We start from the raw sequence: 22,176 nt of genomic DNA, 5'->3' as shown, positions 1-22,176 counted from the left end.
AGGTATGCAGATATTTCTCTGGACCATTCCTATAAATTCTGTAGTAAATCTAAAATTATTGGAAAAGAAAAAACATAGAAGAACCTCTTTTGAAATGAGAAGACAAGTCTCTGGGGGCCCCAGTTGTACTGGTTAGTTTTATGGTAAGACTAGCATGTAGACAAGCATTTTATTAATGAGTGACTGATGTGGGAGGGTCCAGCCCATTGTAGGTGATATCAACCCTAGGCTGGTGGTCCTGGGTACTATAAGAAAGCAGGCTAAGTAAGCCAAGGAAGAGAAAGTAGCACTTCTTCATGCCTCTTCATCAGCTTCTGTCTCCAGGTTTCTTCCCAGTTTGAGCTCCTGTCCTGATTTCCCTCACTGATGCACCGTGCAGTAGAACTATAAGCTGAACTAAACCCTTTCTTCCCCAAGTTGTTTTTGGTCATGGTGTTTTATCACAGCAATAGAAGCCCTAACAAAGATACCAGGTCACCAATTATTTAGGTTCAGTAGGTAAGTAAGTTTTCAGTGGCCCTTCTTTTTCTTTTTTTAATCAAGCCAAAATTTTATTTCAAATATAAAAGAATGCTCTTAAATGCTAGTGAATCAGCAGGACAGTGCAGAGTTGTCCTGTCCAGCCCACCTGTGCAGGTAGCATGTGATGCACAGTGCTAAGTGTTGGCTGTTTCACAGTAGTGAGGGCTGTACGACCATCTGCATCTTGGTAGTGGAGATTCTCTGTAGTGCTTACTGAGTTTATACCATTACTGAGCATCAACAAGGGCCCCTGCTCCTTGACCATAGCCAAATCCCTTGGGCCCAAAGTTCTTTCCATAGCACCCTTTACAGTAGATTTCACCTTCTTTCTCAGTCAAAATTGTAGACTTCAGACTCTTCCCACACTTGGTGCATCGGAAACAGTTTTTGTACCAGGGCTTTCCAGCTCCAGTGATATCAGCAGCATACACAGAATCCCCACACCTGGAACACTTCTCAGCATCTCCATATGAGGTTGAGCCTTCTCTGGCTTGATGCCCAGCCTCTCACCATGGTCCATGTTGAGCATGCCAGCACCCTGGCCATAACCATAGCCTTTTTGGATCCATATTTCTTTCCATAGCAGGAAGGTCCACTAGTTTATATGCAGGTCCTTCAAATAGCATGCTACACAAATATTCTGGTTCAGTATAAATAAATCTCATGAAAATCTAGTTAAGGTACTGTCAAGTTCATAACAAGTATGATCATTAGGTTATTTCCCAATCAATAGATTATGAAAGCACAACTTCTAGAATGCAGCAACTACCAAATGTCTGGTTTTCAAAGTGGGCCTTTCATTTTAAGATGTGGAAACCTCAGTTTGCCTAAGACTGATCTCATAGTCTCAGGTTCTTTGTGTACTTCCAAGTCCATCCCCAAATGATGCAAAGTGTGTCCGTGTGATTTGAGAGCTGAGTGGCAACCTGGAGCTTCTCCAAAGGAAATGACTGTACTTATGTGCACCTTTTAAGTGCAGAATCAGGTTACAAAATTTCAGAGATCAAATTCAATTTGGGGTGTCAAAATTGATCTGTCCTTCTACGTCAGATCTAGTACCAGTTGATTCTGTTCTCGGTTCTCACAATTCAGAGAGGAAAATTGTATCACACTAAGGGGTGCAGGGAGGTGTGGGAGTACATTTCTTTTGCACCTGAATGTAAAGTTCTCCTTAATGGCAATCGCCCAGAAATCATCTAGCAAAAAAAGTAAGAAATTATTTTCAAAGTAAAGCCTAAGCCAATGAGAGGACGTTGAGTGTTTCAAATAAAGTTATTTTCCCAAAAATATAACATCTCAAGAAAAACACTGACTGACTAATCCATAAAGACTTCTTTATGTAAAAATGAAAATGGTTTAAAGTTTCCAGGCTTCCTTTCTACTGCAGAAAGCATAAATGCTGTATCTAAGGGATTTCTTTACAAATATAGTGAGAACAGGTAAATTTATAAGCAAAGGCATCCAATTCTAGCATGATTTGAAAGTTCTTCTGTATCACACACACACATACGCACACACACACATACACACATGCATATACACACACATACACACACGCACACACACATACACACACATGCACACACAAGCATGCACGCATTCACACACAAGCACGCATGCATGCGTACACACACATGCACACACACACGTATGTCTTAAGTCAGAAATGAATCTCTTTCACATATAGAAAAGAACAGTGAGAGAGAAATGGACAGAGGCCACTCACTTGTACACTAAAACTTGACAAATTTATCTATACCAGATTAGTTAAGCTTTTAGTGAATCTTTTGTGGTTAAATATAATTTACAGTCTTTATCTATCAATTTGAATAACATTATCAGATGACAGAGCAGTCCCTCACCACTAAAGGTGAAGTCCTTCCCAGGCTACAGGTGCTGACATCTGCCTCCTCCAGGCAGACAAATGGTGACTGGAGAGAATGTGGAGCTCACTGCAGGAGACTGAAGTTAGAAGTGTGCACAGGGAAATGGTACAGGGAAGATAAGGAGTGAGACTCTATCATGTGCAAGATAGCACAACAAAATTTATACTAGCTCTTGTTAATTTCATAAACTCTTTCATAAAGGCACATATGTAATAAGGCTTAAGTTTAGAGACCTCGTACAAATAAATATATTATGTAATTAAGGTCTGATACTTTCTAATTAACTCTAAACTGTAATATGAATATGCCAGAGTTGTTTTAAAGATAAAAACAACGCAATTATAATTACCTGATATGCTTTATAGATTTCTAAGTCAGTATATTGAGTCCTTCATATGACCTATATAAGAATTCTTACATGAAAATGCAAATGAAAGCTGTATGGTTGTAATATGAACTGTTTTGTAAGTTGGAGTATGCTCTAAAATAACAGAAGTACAATTCATTAAATATACCACTAACATGCTCATTTATTATTAACCATTACAGACTGTATGTTATTGTACTTGCTACACTCATATGACTGGAAACTCAAGAGGTTTGTTTACAACAGTATCACCATAAGCATACACATTGGGACACTTATATTGTTTCTGGGCAGTCAGAATTTTGCAGCTCCATTATAATAACATGAGGCTAAGATCATATTTACAGACCATTGTTATTCCATGGCATAGTCATCAAGTGGTGTATCACTGGCTCTACATATATGAGCCAGTGATATATATATATATATCTCATATGTATACATATGTATATATACATATATACATATGTATATATATATGTATATATATGTATATATGTATATATATACATATATATATATTATATGTGTATACACTTAGTCATAACAGGTAAATTCTCTCAAAGATATTTATTAATGAGTAGTTTGCTTAAAGTCCACCCACTTTTGATAGGTTATTTACGTGTTTGGATATATGGGTTCTCTTGGGCAATCACCTCATAGGACAGCTTTAAATCGTAAGGATAAAATCAAGTCAACTAGGGTCCTTAAGAATAATTCACTACTGTCATTTCTTCCATCTGTGTTTGTGGAGTGATCTATGTCAGCACACTGAAGCAGAGATGCAAGAGTCATGGTGCTCATCCTGCATAATGATGTTGTGCTTGAGAAAGCACAGTATCCTCCTGGAGGACTGTTTTGTGCCTGTGTGAATTAGGTGCCTACCACATGATGGGGTTGCTACTTCTACACACTGTGCACCCCAGACATGAAACACTCATAATACTCTTCATCGTAAGCTGCTTTGAACTGCTGCATTCATACACGTTTACTTATTCTACAACAAATACGAATGAGAACTACTGGTATCCAGGTTAGTGTTCTACTACGGTGTGGTGGTGAGAAGTAGCTGACACCAAAAGCATCCTTCCCTTTCCTCAGTAGTGAAAGGAGCTGCTAAGCCAGGAATGACACTTGCCAGTGTTGTGTTCTGACTGTCCTCTAAGGAAGGCAATAACTATCTTGGAAGTTTAACTGTGTTCCCTTGCACAATCCAGCTGGGCTGGTTGACTATGTCTCTTCGTAGAAGTGTGGAGAGAGTCACAGATACTTACCAGAGTGTTTAGATATTGTTTAGCACCTGTTGTCTACAACCCTGCCTTAACTGCCCTAGAATTCAGAGAGGGGATAAAATATTTAAGCCAGGGAATGCTAGTGGAGAGAGGACTCCATCTGAATGGCTAGAGGAAACCCCTCGTTCCTGATGCATAAAGACTTTCTGGTTTGGCCTTTTAGAGGAGGAGCCCCCAGACCCCGGCAGTAACTCTTCATCTATGCTTTGAAATTAAGCCCAATAAAGTCATTGGCTTCTCCAGATGAACGTGGGTGGACTCATGCTTCAGTTTGTGGTTGAAACCTTGGGAAGAAGGTTTTACACTTTGTCTATATCTCCCCTGCAGAAGAATTTTTATAAATACCAATTCTCTTTGTAGCTTAGGTAGGGCTACCTGAGTAATTTTTAATCATCAGAATGGGACACAATCTACTTCCAGGTCAGGGTGATGTGAGTAGGTGACTTCTACCTTTTTTCCCCTTTCTTTTTGGTGTTAGTGGGCTCAGAAGTCTTGTGGAACAGAAGAGTCACAAAACCTTAAGCTCATGCCCAATCAACCACTGGCCAATCAAGGAGAACTTGAGTAGGGTATGGTTTTTCAGGGTGATTGTATATTATTGGCTGGTGCCAAGGTGCTGGGAATGCTTAATGTGCATGAAGAGGAATTCCAGGTGCTTGCTGGACACGTCTTTAATAGGGAGAAGGGAAGTTTAACCTGTAATTTGGCCACCGGGCTACGTGACTTTCTCAAGAATGGTGGAGATGGGGGGTCATAAGGTTTATGTGCCCTGGGGCATACAGACCCAGAGCAAAGAGGAAACAGTCTTACTCATGCTGGTCTGAGGTCAAGATTATTTTGGGTTTTGGACACATCTTGACATCACTCTTACTCCAGATTGGCTCCCCCAGTCACAAGCCTTTCCAGCTCCACCCAGTATGATTTCATGAACTTGACATGTTAAGAAGCAAAATGTCGAGCCAGGCGGTGGTGGCGCACGCCTTTAGTCCCAGCACTTGGGAGGCAGAGGCAGGCGGATTTCTGAGTTTGAGGCCAGCCTGGTCTACAGAGTGAGTTCCAGGACAGCCAGGACTACACAGAGAAACCCTGTCTCGAAAACACCAAAAAAAAAAAAAAAAAAAAGAAGCAAAATGTCCAATAGCAGTCATGTAGCCTTAGGGATACAACAAATCATAATTGATTATTTAGAGCATCTTCAACATTCAACATATCGTGTTGGGGGGGTCCTAAAATAAACTTTGGATATGTTATAACTTTTAATTTAGGATTCTGTGATGATCCTGCAGCTGAAGGCATAAGTTTGCAGTTTTATACAAGGAAATAGTTTTCTAGGTTCTACATCATACATCTGATTCTAGAACATTAAAAACCAAATGAATTAGTATCTCAAAACATTTGAAATGACATTAAATGAAAGGGGAAAAGAGTATAATATTCCTCTAATGATTCAAAAATATTAATAAAGTGCTGAATTTTAAATGTGCTGGTAATTGAGAAGAGCTGGTTTTAGGGAAGGTATCCCAAAGCTCATCCAGTGAGTTCAAAATCCTTCCAGTGATCATTCCATCAGTGAAGGCAACATATCCTGAGAGGCCAGATTTTATTCTCCATAACAGATTGGAAAAGGAGGAATTGAGTTTTAAAAAAATGAAGTGCTTGCACTCTCAGTGTGCAGAGGAATCCCAATGACCTCTTGAGGCTGTTTTTCACACTCTTAATCATCTGATTATTCCCTTAAAATTTAAATGTGTTCCAAGAGAGCCCTTATCCTCAGAACTTATTTCCCTTCTGTGTGTCAGGGCCCAGTGTTTGCAGTGATTAACTTAACAGGGACTCCTTTCAGACCAGCTTCAGTCTACAACTTTGCTTTCCATTTTAAAGAAGCCAATAGCTTTCCTTGCCCACAAATTGCAAACCACTTATGCTGAGGAGCAGTCTTCTGGAACTTTCTTTGTTTTGTCTTCATCATGTTTCAGGCCCATAGTTTTCAACTGCATATTGAGCACAGGAGAAAGCAGCTGATGTCATTTGCTTTCTTTTCACATTTCTGTTAGAAACTGAGACATCATTTCCAAGACTTTTCTAAACAAAGGATTCATTTTTTTTATTACACAGAAGGAAATGTGTTATTAAATGGACCAAAAGATAGATAATACCTAGATAATGATGGCACTTTAGGAAAGAAAGTCATAACGACAATGAAGTCATTTTTTCAAGAGCAAAAAGGGAGAGTGACTCATTGTGAAGGTTGTGCACTTGTTTGGACCATCTACCTGGAGCAATGCATCTGTGAGATGAGCTGGTAGGTTCCTGCCTGCTGCTCAGCACTCTTCTCAAGTCTCCCAGGAAAGCTAAATGTTGACCTGAAGGCTGTTTGTGTCCTGCCATCTCCTCATTCGGTAAATGTGTTAAATCCACACCAAAGAAAAGATTTTGAAATTGGAGAGCAACAGAAGTGTGATTCCCATGTGTGACAGATGGTATATAGCCCTCCTGAGCCACTGCAAGACCCCTGAGAACATTAGCCTCGCACATACAGGATAGGAAATTCAGCAGAAATTTGATGTCTTCATGGAGCCTAAGTTTTCAAAATTACAGATCGCTTAAATTAAGACTCTAATGGGGTCAAGGGCAGAGTACTACCTATTAATATATGACTAGATATATTAGACATATTAAACCTTTAGCAAATTCTGAAAATAACAGAGCAGGAAGCTAAATGGATAAAGCAGAAATTGTCTAAGAAACAAGACAGAGATTCAGCTAAAAAGCAATAGTTCAGAACTTGGCAAACAAAGTGGCACAGAGACCCCATCATCCTCGTATTTAGAAGCTGCTGTTAGTTATTCACCCCAGGAGTCGAGGAGAATTGAAGCATGCGAAGACCTGTATGCATATGTATAAACCTATATGTGTGTGTGTGTGTGTGTGTGTGTGTGTGTGTGTGTTCCTATATAGAGTATGATAACCATAGCCATTACTTCTGTGTAACAAAGTGATGAATAGTTTTGAAAAGGATAAAACATTTGTAGGTTTGGGCAATAAACAAAGCAATACATCCAGTCAAAAACACAGCATCCAATCACAATCATCACACAAGCCAAAAGATACTATATAACTTAAAATATAGCATTTATAGGACTATATAATGTTCCTATAATAGTGAAAAGTTTTTCAATGAACAATTATTAATACATTAGAGAATGCAGATGTAATGATAAATAAAATTTTCATAGAGTCTATAAATCTATGAAAAATGGAAATTCTTAGACTTAAAGGCATAATACATAAAATTAATAACACACCACATGAGTTAACTGATTAGAGATAGCAATGGAGAGGATTGTTAAAGTAGAAGCAGATAACTAGGAAATATTTAGAGGAAAGCCTTAAAGAAAAAAGTAGAAAATTTAGAAATGTCTAAAAGAAATACATTTTAAAGGTCTAGAATAAGTTTAATTACACTACAAAAAGAAAGGACAGGAGGACATGATGACCAAGAGTTTCTTAAATGTTTGAAAATAACTACTTCACAGAGAATCTGCAAGAAACATATTGTAGTTAAAAAATATTAGCAAGAACAAGCAAATATACAGCAACTTCTCAACAGAACTTCTAGAAAACAGAGGATGAAATGATAGGCTACAAATACTGAAAGAAAACGGATTTCAATTTAAAACACTATGTATGGTAAATTTATTCTTCAAAATGAGAGGTGAAATAAGAATGTTTCAAGTTGAATGGAATTTTTATGAGTTAATCTGCTGCAGGAGAAATGCCACTGAACATCATTCAAAGAGATAGATTCTAGGTAGAAGAAAATCTAGAAATAAAAGGACTATGCCAATGATACAAAACTGGAATGCTGCACATTAAACCAGTGATCATAATGCCCTTTGGGGCTTTAAATATGTATAAAAATGAATACAAAAGTTATCACATGAATAAATTTTAAATATCAGAAAGGTAGGAAAAAAGATAATTCATATCAGAATGTAATCACGGCTGGATGCTGAAGTCTCTATGACAACCTCTAACAACATAGTAACAAAATAAAAAATAAATAAAAGCTAATAGAAAACAAAGAGTAAATTCATTTTAATTTTTTAAATCGAAGATGACAGTAGAAGAGAAAAAACAGTAGTGGGTCCAAGAAAACTGCCCACACCTACATAGAGAAACCCCTGGAACCTTAGGCTTACAATTATAATTAATTTGTAATTAATATAAATGAATGAAAATTCCTAAAACCTTATCTTTGTCAATACCAACCTATAAAGCATTGTAGATTAGGTGGCTCATAAACAACAGTTCCCACAGCTCTGCTGGCTGGAAGCCCGGGACCGGAACCAGTGTGGCCAGGTTCTGCTGGGTTGAGACTTTGCAGTGTATCCTCAGTGGCAGAAGAGGAATTAGCTTTTGGTCCTCCTTGCACAAAGCATTAATTTTATTAATGAGGGCCCCAGCCTTACGGCTCAGATATTTGCCAAAACCACAACCTCCTGACACTATCATGTTGTGGCAAACATTTGAACATATAAATTTTAGGGGAATGCAACCATTCAGCTTACAACATATCTGGCAATTTTGTCTGTCCTTACTGGCAAGTGAGAGAGGTTGGAGAAAAATAAAAAGAATTCTGTCCTGAAATTGTATTCCCAGTAAGTATACTTTATTTTTAACCGATTAATGGATGGATTGACTAGCTGTCTGTGTGTTTTGGATGGAGAGTACAATAGTGTGTACAGGTGCACATGTATGTATGTAGAGGCCAGGTGGCAAGTTTGGATGTCCCTCCTTGGGAAGCATCCATCCTGTTGTTTTGAGACAGGGACCTGATGCTCACTCATCAGTCCAGGCTGGCTAGCCAGTGAGCCCTGGGATCCTGCTCTCTTAGTCTCTCCAGCATTTGGATTACTTTTCTGTGGATTCTAAAGATCAAGCTCAGGTGCTTATTGTCTGCGTGGCAAATACTTTATCAACTAAGCTATCTCCACAGCTCCTAACTACGAATTTAAAAGAAGTAAAATATAATATGTTGTGTAATTCTTTATTGAAATAAGTTTTACATAAACAGTAATACGTTTCTCTTATGTTACATGAATTTCTTCTTAATGTTATATTTAATATTTGTTGTTAAGTGGTTTTTAATGTGACATAATAATTAGATTTTACTGCCCATTTTGCTTTCTAAAAAACTACTAGTCGTACATGTGGGAAACATGAATTTTATCTTGGTTTTTCTTTTAAGCTGGCTATTTTGCTGGACCTAATAACTTAATTCTCACCTTCCAAACATTACAAGTTAGCATCTTGGGATCCTTAGGTCAGCCTTCTTCTTCATGAATATGAAAATGTATAATGCAATAGACTTTCTGCTTGACTAGTAATTATACCCAGTCAGCTCATGTTTTTGATACGGCCTCTATTTTTTCTAGTATTATTCTTTTTTATTGTAGTTCCCAATGTTCTTTCCTATCTTGCACAGATTTTTAAATACACATTGGAAATAGGAAATTTATTAATATATTACATTTTTAAAATGTATGCATTGGCTCTATCAGGTGACCTGGTGTGAAGCACTGAGGTCTCTCTGCCCTGAATGGCCAACTCCCTTGTGTCCAAAGAATCTGTTCTGAGACTGCCTTGTGTGGCCTTCCTTGGGACAATTACAACTAAAATTCTCCTTGCTGTCTGCATGGTTCAGCCAGCAGTCTGGATCATTTGCCACCAGGGACCTGAACAATGTTTTGCTGTGAAATATTCTACTGGCTGTCAATTGGTATGCTGAGAAAAATGACCTTCAACCAGGTATACAAATTTGTCCTTAAAATTGTTCAATTTTATCTTTGTACCCCAGTTTTTAATTGGGTTTTGTAGTTTGTTGGAGTCTAACTTCTTGAATTCTTTATAAATTTTGGATATCAGCCCTCTGTCAGATGTAGGGTTGGTGAAGATCCTTTCCCACTCTGTAGGCTGCCATTTTGTCCTATTAACAGTGTCCTTTGCCTTACAGAAGCTTTGCAGTTTCATGAGGTCCCATTTATCAATTGTTGATCTAAGAGCTTGAGCCATTGATGTTCTGTTTGGGAAACTGTCTCCTGTACCAAATATGTTCAAGGCTCTTTCTCTTCTATTAGATTCAGTGTATCCGATTTTATGTTCAGGTCCTTGATCCACGTGGACTTGAGTTTTGTGAAGGGTGATAATTATGGATCTATTTGCATCCTTCTACATGCATACTCCAGCAAACCAAATAACCCAATTTAAAAAAATGGGGTACAGAGCTAAACAAAGAATTCTCTACAGCAGTATCTCGAATGGCCAAGAAGCACTTAAAAAAATGGTTCACCATCCTTAGTCATCAGGGAAATGCAAATCAAAAGGACCCAGAGATTCCACCTTACACCAATCAGAATGGTTAAGATAAAAAAAACTTCACACAATACCCCATGCTGACAAAGATGTGGAGAAAGGGGAACACGCATCTATTGCTGCTGGGATTGCAAACTTGTACAACCACTGTGGAAATCAAACTGGCAGTTTCTCACAAAATTGGAAATAGTTCTACCTGAAGACCCAACTATACTGCTCCTGGGCATATATCCAAAAGATGCTCCACCATACCACAAGGGCACATGCTCCAGTGTGTTCATAGCAGTCTTATGTATAATAGCCAGAAACTGGGAACAGCCCAGATGTCCTTCAACCAAACAATGGATATAGAAAATGTGGTTCATTTATACAATGGAATACTATTTAGTTATTAAAAACAAGGACATCATGAATTTTGCAGACAGATGGATGGAACTAGAAAACATGATCCTGAGTAAGGTAACCCAGACCCGAAATGACATACATGGTATGTACTCACTGATAAGTGGATACATATCCATAAAGTACAGGATACTGATTATAGACCTCACAGACCCAAAGAATTTAAACAAGAAGGAAGGTCCAAGTGAAGATGCTTAACTCTCACTTAGAAGAGGAATAAAATAGTCATAGGAGGAAGAGGGAGGGAGGATACTGGGTGGGAGAAGAGAGAGGAAAGGGAAAGTGGGCAGGATCAGGTGTTGGAAAAGACAGAAGAGAAGGCCAGAAAGCCAGGAGAATACACGGAAATCTACAGCTGCTGGGTGTGGGAGGAGTGGGAGGATCTCTAGGAAGTCCCAGAGACCTGGGATGTAGGAGGCTCCCAGGAGTCAGTGTGGGTGACCTTAGGGGAGATGTCGAACAGTGGGGACATGGAACCTGAGGAGGCTACCTCCTTTATCCAGGCAGGAACCCCAGTGGAGGGGTAAGGACACTAACCCACACACAAAACTTTCAACCCAAAATTTGTCCTGTCTAACTGAAATGCAGGGACAAAGACGGAGCAGAAACTAAAGCAAAGGTCAACCAATAACCTGCCCAACTTAAGATCCATCCCACAAGCAAGCACCAATCCTTGAGACTATTAATGATGCTCTGTTATGCTTGCAGACAGAAGCCTAACGTAGCTGTCCTCTGAGAGGCTCTAGCCAGCAGCTGATGCAAAAAACCACAGCCAAACATTGGACTCTTGTGGAAGAGTTGAGGGAAGGATTGAAGAGCCTGAAGAGGAAAAGAACCTCGGAAGACAACAGAGCCAATTAACCTGGACCCCTGGAAGCTCTCAGAGACTGAGCCACTAACCAAAGAACATACATGGGCTGGATTGAGCACCCTACCTCTGCCCTGCACACATGTAGCAGACATGCTCAGTCTCCATTGCTGCCTTGTCTGGCCTCAGTGGGAGAAAATGAGCCTAATCATGCAGAGACTTGATGTACCAGGGTGGGGGATACTCTCTCAGAGGAGAAGGGGTAAGAAGAGGGACTCTGTGAGGGGGAGCAGTGAGCAGAGGCAGCGTTTGGGGTGTAAATAAATGAATAAATTTTAAAAGTCAGAAGAAAGTTAATAAAAACATTTTTTTTCACTTTTTATTTTCCCCCCTCCCTCTCTCTTATGTCTTAAAACATTTAATTTGTACCTGAGAGATTAAAAAAAAATCAACAAGATCTGATTGTTTTACTACAGAGAGGTATACAGAAGGAGATTATCATGTTAATGACACTGTCTCCCAGATAACACTATGGGCAGTGTTAAAACTTGAAGTACTATATGCCCATAGTTACAAATGGGTGAACTAAGGTTGGGAGATGGGTCAGTTGGTAAGGAACTTGTCAAGAAAGCATAAGGACCTGAGTTAGAGTTTTAGGAACCACATGAAAATACCATCACTGAAGATTCAAAGAAAGGTAGATCCAGCAACTCACTGAGCAATTCACCTAGCCTACTTGGTAAGCTCTGAGCCAATGACAAACTCTGTCTCAAGAAAAAAAAAAAAGCCTGACTTCTAATTTCCACCTACAGACACCATACCACACCCACCCACACCCACACCCACTCACCCACCCCCATACACAAATACTCAAGATTTGATGTCTCTTATGTTTAAATACAAAGAACAGTGGCTATTTCTTTTTTGTTATTTGTTTGTGTTTTGTTGTTGTTGCTGTTGCTGTTGTTTCAAGACATGGTTTCTCTGTGCGTCCTGTGTGTCCTGGAACTAGCATTGGAACTCAGAGAGATCTACTTGCCTCTACCTCTCCACAACTGGGCTTTAATGGCATGCACCACCACCACCCAGCTTTTGTTTGTTTTGTTTTGTCTACATGTATGTCTGTGTAACACTTGTGTGCCTGATGTCCACAGAGACCAGAAGATGACATTGGATCCCTTGGAACTGTAGTTAGAGATGCTTATGAGCTGCCATGTGGGTATTAGGAATTGAACCTGGGTCCTCTGGAAGAACATCAGGCACTCTTAACTGCTCAGCCACTTCTCCAGCCCTCTCTGCTTCTTAAAGAATGAAAGATATTGACAGAACTCAGGTGATTCTCAGCATGACTCCTCATACAAGTTCTTGGACAACAGAATTGAATCTGTCTGTCTTGATTGTCCTCACGGGACTGTGGCTTAGCCTTGAATGACTGTCTTAGCTCTCCAGAAGGATCCACTAATATCTTAACAGATGTTTCACATGAACAAACATGCTCTTTCTTCATCACAATAACAAGGCTCCTGAGTTTCCTCACTCCAAACAAATGAAGAATAGAGTCACATGATAGGACTAGCAGAAAATAGCCTTTACAAAAAGGAACTCAGTCTCACGGGGTGATAGTGAGAAGCCATAAAAGTACAAGAAGTAGGGGAACTATCTGCATTTTGAAATAGCAGACTTCTCCCAATTTTAATTAGCATTTAAAAGACTTTCATAACCATTCTATTCAAATATACCACCTTTGTAGCCATAGTAACTCTTTTATATTTAGCTTTGATGGCATCTACTAGTCTACTTGAGCCATTCATTTCATCTACCTCCTACAGTACCTGGTTTCTTTCCCCTCTGTTCTTTCTAATAGAATCCATTTTCTCCTAATATATCAATTCCTCCTAAAGGATGAGATAGAAGCAAAATAAGCCATCATAATAAGAGTCCAGACTAGAAAAGCATTCCCCAAACTAACGGGAAAAGTTAGGAGATGCTATCTCCAGACATCCACTTCAAACTCAGTGCTGCTCTCTTTCCGTTTGCTTCTAGTATAATAACCATGTTGCTGACTCAAGTCTTGGGACTCTAAAATTCAAGATTGAAGCCAGATTTTCTTCCTCAAAAAAAGGACCAGGATTTTTTAAGTGGCTATTCTATTTCTTTTATGTTTATGAATAAAATGTCAAATGAGATATGAGACATAATATAAAATTTCCATTTCTCCAAATCAAAACAACCCTGAGATCCCACCTCACACCAGTCAGAATGTCTAAGAACAAAAACTCAGGTGACAGCAGATGCTGCAAAGAATGTGGAGAAAGAGGAACACTCCTCCATTGCTGGTGGGATTGCAAGCTGGTACAACAACTCTGGAAATCAGTTTGGCAGTTCCTCAGAAAATTGGACTTAGTACTACCTGAGGACCCAGCAATACCACTCCTGGGTATATACCCAGAAGATACTGCAAGATGTAATAAGGACACATGCTCCACTATGTTCACAACAGCCTTATTTATAATAACCAGAAGCTGGAAAGAATCCAGATGTCACTCAAAAGAGGAATGGATACAGAAAATGTGGTTCATTTACACAATGGAGTACTACTCAGCTGTTAAAAACAATGACTTCATGAAATTCTTAGGCAAATGGATGGAACTAGAACATATCATCCTGAGTGAGGTAACCCAATCAAAAAAGAACACACACGGTATACACTCACTGATAAGTGGATATTAGCCCAGAAGCTCGGAATACCCAAGATACAATTCACAGACCACATGAAGCTCAAGAAGAAAGAAGACCAAAGTGTGAATGCTTCAATCCTTCTTAGAAGGGGGAACAAAATACCCATGGAAAGAGTTACAGAGACAAAGTGTAGAGCAGATACTGAAGGAAAGGCCATCCAGAGACTGCCCCACCTGGGGATCCATCCCATATACAGTCACCAAACTCAGACACTATTTTGGATGACAATAAGTGCTTGCTGACAGAAGCCTGATATAGCTGTCTCCTGAGAGGCTCTGTCAGTGCCTGACAAATACAGAGGTGGATGCTCTCAGTCAACCATTGGACTGAGCACAGACTACCCAATGGAGGAGCTAGAAAAAGGACCCAAGGAGTAGAAGGGGTTTGTAGCCCCAAAGAAGGAGCAACAATATGAACTAACCAGTAGCCCCAGAGCTCCCAGGGACTAAACCAAAGAGTACACATGGGGGAACCTTTGGCTCCAGCTACATAGGAAGCAGAAGATGGCCTTTTCAGACATCAATGAGAGGAGAGACCTTTGGTCCTGTGAAGGTTCTATGCCCCAGTGTAGGGGAATGCCAGGGCCAGAAAGCAGGAGAGGGTGGGTTGGTGACTAGGGGGATGGGAGAAGGAATAGGGGGTTTTCAAAGGAGAAACCAGGAAAAAGGATAACATTTGAAATGAAAATATCTAATAAAAAAATGACTATGACACCAAAAAAATGCATTTCTCTGTTTCTCTATTTATGTCTCTATCAATATCTGATTTTGTGTTTATATACATATATTTTTTATTTTATGTATATGAATATTGTCTTCCATATAAGTATGTGAATAATGTGTATGCTTGGTGCCCACACCAACAGGCCATAAAGATGGTGTTAGCTTTCCTGAAACTAGAGTTAAAATTGTGAACTTTCATGTTGGTGCTACAAATCAACCCCAGATCCTCTGCAAAAGCAACAAGCCACTGAGTCATCATCTCTCCACCCCTTGGAATGTAGTTTTTAAATAAAGTTGTTCTGTTTGATAGCACTGTTGGGTAGACTTGTCATTAGATGAGTAACTAAGCATTAAAGTGCTGTCGATCACAGTTTGTGGCAAGGTGGAACAGATAAGAATGGCTCTGATTCCACTGACCACCTAACTGTAAAACGCAAGTGTCCTTGCTAAACACGCAAGTAAGGAGCAAAAGTCAATATGATGAATGACAGAATCAATGCATGTCAATACTTTCTGTGATAAACATTGGAACTTCCAGGTAAGGCCGTTCCATCATTGACATCATTTCACCACATATCACACTGTGCTGACAGGTGTCAAGAAGAGTCTGTTGCCGAAAGCATACTACATTAGTGTCATGTCTTCAATCAGTATGTCAAATTACTGTGTCAGCTTCAGCCATTAAAATATTTCTTTAAAAGTTAAAGAAAGCACCGACATCTGTGGTAAAATGTCATTTATTTAAAAGATATCTCCCAATACCTGAAAGTCAATTTATATATCAACAGAATGTTAAAAGAACAAAAATTATAATCATCCTAAAAGATACAGAAATACTATTTGATAAAATCAAGGATGTCTTCTTAATGCTAAAAGGAGTCAATAACCTAGGAATAAGAGGACACTTAAGCGAATGTGATAAAGGCTGGCCCTGTAAACCTGCAACAGCATTGTAACGAAGTTTGGGGAAAAAAACAAATAAAGCAATTGAAAATCCTTAAACCCAGTGCACAATTTGGGGAATGAATATTTAACGAGAGCTTAGCAAGTGAATGTTGCAAACACCGACACAAGTCTACTTGTCTGCTTAGTTTGTTAGACATGTTTTATAGAAATGAGAGTGGTACTTAGGAGAGAATTGAGACAGAAACATTCCAAGAAGTAGTGAGGACATTTCAACTATGCTCGGTAAGGATGGGGAATAAATCCCTTTAAATGAAAAATTCAGTAATCTTGAAGGCAGTTGGGAGTTTGTTTCCTCTTTAATCTTGGGAAGCTGACAACTCCATGGCTCTGTAATTCAGCACAAGTCTTTGTTGGTGATGTCTGACAAAGTTGGTTTCAGTCAAACCTATTGACATAAAAACCCTTTGATCTTCATAAAGATGTGATAATATCATGTTACTAGAACATCTGTGTTTTAACTATGGTTTTTAAAAATCCTGTATGTTTTGACCTGGCAGTGTTTAGTGATCCATCAATCTCCTCTGGGTTATGAAATAAATCAGTGTAATGGATGTTTTCTTGGTAACTTTTCATTTACTTTACACAACTTTACATTTATTCATCAAATTAATGAGACAGTAAGCAAATATTTCCAAAGATATGGGAAATGGAATTCTAAAATTTAGAGAAACACTGTATATTCACCACAGTTGAATATTTATACCGTCGAAGCTGAAAAACAGATAGGAATTATACCATTATTAGAAGTTTTAAAATAAGATATCTGTATATTTGAAATTTTTTTTCAATGAACTGAACAGTAAAATATTCTTATTGAAACATAACTCATATCATTTTTGAGAAATGAGCAATTCAGTTGTCTTAATGAAGAAATTAGATTTCATAAAGAAGAAATGATGTTGACAGTAGACTGTGGTCTGGAAGACCAGAGGTGGAGATTGTGACTCCATCCATCGCTTTCTCTATCACCTCCATCTTGTCTCTAATATTCCTACATGACTTATAAGATGAGCTTCTGCCAAGAAGACAACTGGAAGTTTTGCAGAGTTTATATTGAATTGATAGATTGATTTATGGAGAACTGTGGTCTTAACAATATAAATCTTTCAACTCTCACATTAGAATTCTTACATTTACTTAGACCTTCTCTAATACATTCTGTGTCTTTTTAGTGGCATTTAATTCCAAGTAGTTTATGCTGTTTAGTGCTGTTACAAATGGAATTACTTTCTTAATTCAGTTTTGGACTGGTTATTGTTGGTATGTAGAGATGCACTGATCTCTCTCTCTCTCTTTTTCTCTCTCTCTCAATATAGATATTATTGATCAATATTCTATATCACTATACATTATATCCTCACCTTACTGGACCCATTTGTTCATTATAATAGATTATTTGAAGATCTTCTATGGATCTTTATGTTTAAGATCATTATTTGTAATAGTTTAATTCTTTATTTCTATTCAAAGTAACTTAATTTTATTCCCTAATTGGAGTGGTTAGAACCTCTACTGTAATGCTGAATAGAATTAATGAGCTATCTTATTCATGATTTCAGTACTTCCTTTGGTATGTGTGTCGTGGTATGTGTGGCTCTGCTCATCCACACAGCATGTGTACAGGTCAGAGGTGGATCTCAGGCAATTTCCTCAGTCACTTTCCTCATTTTTGAGACAGGATCTCTCATGAAACCTAGAGTTCTCCATTTAAGGTAGAGTTCTCCATTTAAGGGAATTCTCTGGCCAGTCCCCATACCTGGATTTCTAAATGTATGCTCCCTCGCTGAGCTTTTATCTGGGTGCTAGAAATCCTAAGGAAGGACTTCATGCTTGTCAACAAATATTCAAATTGTGGGGGTACCTCCAAGCCTTATTTCACTAGTCTTAATGTTTTTAAAATCTTTCCTTCTTCACCTGTGGCCTCTAAATTCCCTTACTTAACATCATCAAATTTTGAAGAACATATTTCCTAATGTACTAAAATATTAGTTCACTATTTTTCCTTGTAATTATTTAATTATGTATTACTTTTTTATTATTTTCTTACATCTGAATGGTTCCTGTTTGCTACATATAACAGATACTGAAAAGCACCTCTAAATGTTGTGACTCCTTCCATCTGGATGTTAGTATGGAATAGCGTGTTACAAATTCTCATATTCTCATATAGGTATAGAAAACCTTATGATTTTGAACTAGAACTCAAGACTATTCAAGTACAGTAATAACTAAAATACAAAGTGATTCTCCCAAAAAAAGCAGAGTTTGTCAATAATTCACAGTACATCTCCACTGAGTCCCGGATTAGCCACCTAGCCTCAGAGCTACATGTCTTAGATATTGCATGACAGGTAGCTCATTTATCAAGGGTTGTTAAGATGGCCTACAACGTGAACAGAAGAACTCATGCATGATACTTATAAAATAACCTTAATGCTTTTCCCTTATTGTTATAATGAATTTTCCAGGTAGTACAGAAGTATTTCAACACTGAACAAGAAATATGGCCATGAACTATTAACTATTAACTATTATTAACTATTGTTAACTGCTTGAGTCTCTCCTTACAGAGGATAAGAGAAATGTTGTTAAAAAAATACTACTATTCTCTGTGTGATCTTGGTCTGTGGACAACTGACAACAATGAGGACTTTTTAAAAGAAGATGATTGCTCTTCCTCAGTGCTTTTGTTAAAAGCTTTCACCAAGATAAAGCTAGCAGTTCACTGGCTTCTCCTATGGACTAACAGTCAGGTAGACTGGACAGAAGATTCCCCAGTGGTTAGTGAAAGAAAGAGATGAATCTTTGGAAACGTGCTAGTAGCAAAGATTCATCCTTCCCATATACCTGAGTGTGAGAAAAACATACATTCATGAATTCCTAGATGGTTCCAGGGGGCACAAAAATATACCTCCGAGTAGATGAAAGTCTCTTCCTACACCGTTTTGTGCAGATTCATATCCATTCTAGTAGTCTTATATTAAGAAAATAAAACAGAGTAATGCAAAACATACATGCATGACTTTCCAGACAGTTCCAAGGAGCAAAAAAGAAAAAAAAAATACCGCAGAGCAGACAAAAATCTCCTTCCCTCACTGTTATGTGAATGAGTAGTGATGTCCATTCCAGTACTTTGATAATAAGAACTCAATGAAAGAATTGTTAAATGAATTACAGCCTACACATAGAAACAAACAGTCAAAAATTAAAAGCAAAAATCTTTAAGTCTCTAACAGCCTGAGGGCTTAAAAATGGGCTTGGTGATGTGTGACACCCCCACACCAGTGGTTCCAAACCTTCCTAATGCTGTGATCTCATGTTCTTCATGTTGTGGTTACCTCAACCATAAAATTATCTTCATTGCTACTTTGTAATTGCAATCGTGCTACTGTTATAAATCATAATGTAAACATCTGTGTTTTCTGATGGTCTTGGGAAGCGCCCATAAGGGGGTCATTCACCCCCCACAGGGGTCACAATGCACAGACTGAGAACCACACATCTTACACAAACCTCTAGAGCCTAACTCCTAAGGTCATCTCAAACTGCCAGTCTCTAGAGATGGCTGCTGGTATGAACGTTACTACTTAGCAAATTAGCAAGCAGCCAGCCAGCCTGTGGCTGCAGAAATGGAGGCCACACCTACAGCACATGAGAAGAAACCAAATAACACCCTCTCGACTACTGTAAAAGGCTCCTACCTGCCTCCCTGTGCCACACCTGCTAAGGCTGCCCAAGGTGTATCTGTAGCAGACAAACTTTCCACATCTGCCCTTTTTCTGTGGATGTTTCTGTAGTGTGCCATCATCACCTCTGCCTGGCACATAGGAGGCAGTAGTATGCAGCCCTTGGGACAAGGTAGCCATCCAGTAACAGGAGCACAAGTGCATGTCCTCTTCATCCTTCTCACTGAAACGCCTCCAGTGCAAAAGCATGAGAAAACCCTGCTGTGAAGACAATTTCATAGAAAACTAACCCAACAGACTGTTCGATCCAAAACTAAAATTAACAAATCATTTACGAACTATAATGATATTTTGGACAAATGAGGAGAGAATGCAAGAAACAAACAATAGATGATATTCTTTTTTGTTTTGTTTGTTTGTTTTGTTTTGTTTTTTTCCAGACAGGGTTTCTCTGTGTAGCCCTGGCTGTCCTGGAACTCACTCTGTAGACCAGGATAGATGATATTCTTAAACTTGGTGATGTTCTAGAAAAGTAAGTTGTAGTTATGAGAAGTTTACTCTCCTGCTTGGAATAATAACGGAAGAACAGAACAAATACTAGGAGGGGACACACCCTGTGACCTCAGTGGCTAACAGTGGGAAGAGGGCATGCCCTGTGTGATGGTTTGTATATGCTCTGCCCAAGGAGTGGCACTATTAGAAGGTGTGGCCTTGTTGGAGTAGATATATCACTGTGAGTGTGGGCTGTAAGATCCTCATCCCAGCTGCCTGGAAGACAGTCTTCCACTAGCACCTTTATGATAAAGATGTAGAACCCTTAGCTCCTCCTGCACCATGCCTGGCTGGAAATTGCCATGTTCCCACCTTGATGATAATGGACTGAATCTCTGAACCTGTAAGCCAGCCCCAATTAAATGTTGTCCTTTTATAAGATTTACCTTGGTCATGGTGTCTGCTCACAGCAATGAAACCCTAACAAAGACACCCTGGTACCTCAATTCCTTGTTACATTATCAGGGCTGGAATAATGCAAATGTGAGCAACCTTACTTGTTTCAACCCTGGTCTAAAACTCTACATGTGATGAGTTGAACAATATCCCTTCCCTTTAAAATCTGTGTCCCCTGATACCTCAGAACACAATCCTTTAAAGAAATGTTTTGCAAATAAAATTAGTTAAGCCTCATTTACTTAGAGCAGACTAAGTCCCAGTGATTGATGTCTGAAAGAAGACATGACAATACAGAGAGACGCACAGAGAAGAATCAAGAGGAAGGAGGTAAAAAATGACAAAGATTGATGAAAGCTGCCAGAGGTTAGGAAAAGACAATCAAAAAAATCTTCCCCTGGAGCCAGGATCATGTCAATACCTTGGTTTCAGACTTCTCACCTCTGGAACTGTGAGAGAAGAGTTTATGTTGGCTTAAGGCACGAAGTTTGTGGGGATTTGCTGATGAAGGCAACCCAAACAGAATGTTAAAAAAAAAACTGAAGTAAGGTAAGGAGACAGAATGGAGAGAATCAAGAGGTCAGATGACTGTTGAGTGGAGAGCATCATATCATCATTAAACACGCATTAAACATCATTAAACACAAGCACCTGTGTTTGTTGGCCACCATGATGAGGTTTAAATGGAGGCTGCTTTCAGAGATCAGTGGACCAGCTTCCCACTACCACTGAGGGCAATGGAAAGACTAAGGTCTGAGGTGAGATCAGACTCGAGCAAAGGGCCAGGAGCTGGCTTTGAGCTTTCAGGTATGGTATATCCCAGGAGACTCCCCCTCAGTCCTCATTTCTCACTCCTCCCACACTTTTCTTGAGCCAAATTCAGGTGGGCAGAGAATTTCCTCGTATGCAAGATGAATAATAATTAAAGAATATTAGCTATATTCCACAAAATATATACATAGCAATATATAGGAGAGATGGAAAAAGAAAATCCCGAGGCAAAAGGAAAACAAATAATATACAGAAAAGATATTATAAAAAAAAATCCAGAAGGGCCAGTGAGATGACTCAGATGATAAAGGCTCTTGCCACGAAGCTTGATGACCAAGTTTGATTCCATGACATAAATGGCTGAAGGAAAGAGAGAACAAATTAGCTTGAGTTGTCCTCTGACCTCCCCACATGTACTCTGGCATGATGCATGCACACACGAAGTAAATGAAATATAAAGAAAAAGAGAAAGAAGGTACAAGGGAAATAATTACCTCAAAGAAAGAACATGATGATGTCCTTTTCTGAGTGTAAGAAGCTGAAAGGACAGCTAAAATAAAGTGCAATGGAGAAACAATATGGTGATATAAAAGTATGAGACAAAAGAGCTGAGAAGAGGAATCAATTATAGTAAAAGATCAATGAAAATAAATGAAAATAAAAATCCATACTGAAAAACAGAATGAAGATAT

At 38.8% G+C, this 22,176-nt stretch overlaps 1 pseudogene; it reads right to left on the bottom strand.

Moving 5' to 3' along the window:
• Positions 1 to 749: 749 nt before the first annotated feature.
• LOC116095719 overlaps positions 750 to 22,176 on the bottom strand; it is a 23,836-nt pseudogene continuing 2,409 nt past the window's right edge.

This window comes from Mastomys coucha, unplaced genomic scaffold (genome assembly GCF_008632895.1).
Source record: "Mastomys coucha isolate ucsf_1 unplaced genomic scaffold, UCSF_Mcou_1 pScaffold18, whole genome shotgun sequence".
Classification (NCBI taxonomy): Eukaryota; Metazoa; Chordata; class Mammalia; order Rodentia; family Muridae; genus Mastomys; species Mastomys coucha.
The sequence above is the reverse complement of the archived record's forward strand: the minus strand, read 5'-3'. Positions and strand labels throughout refer to the sequence as shown.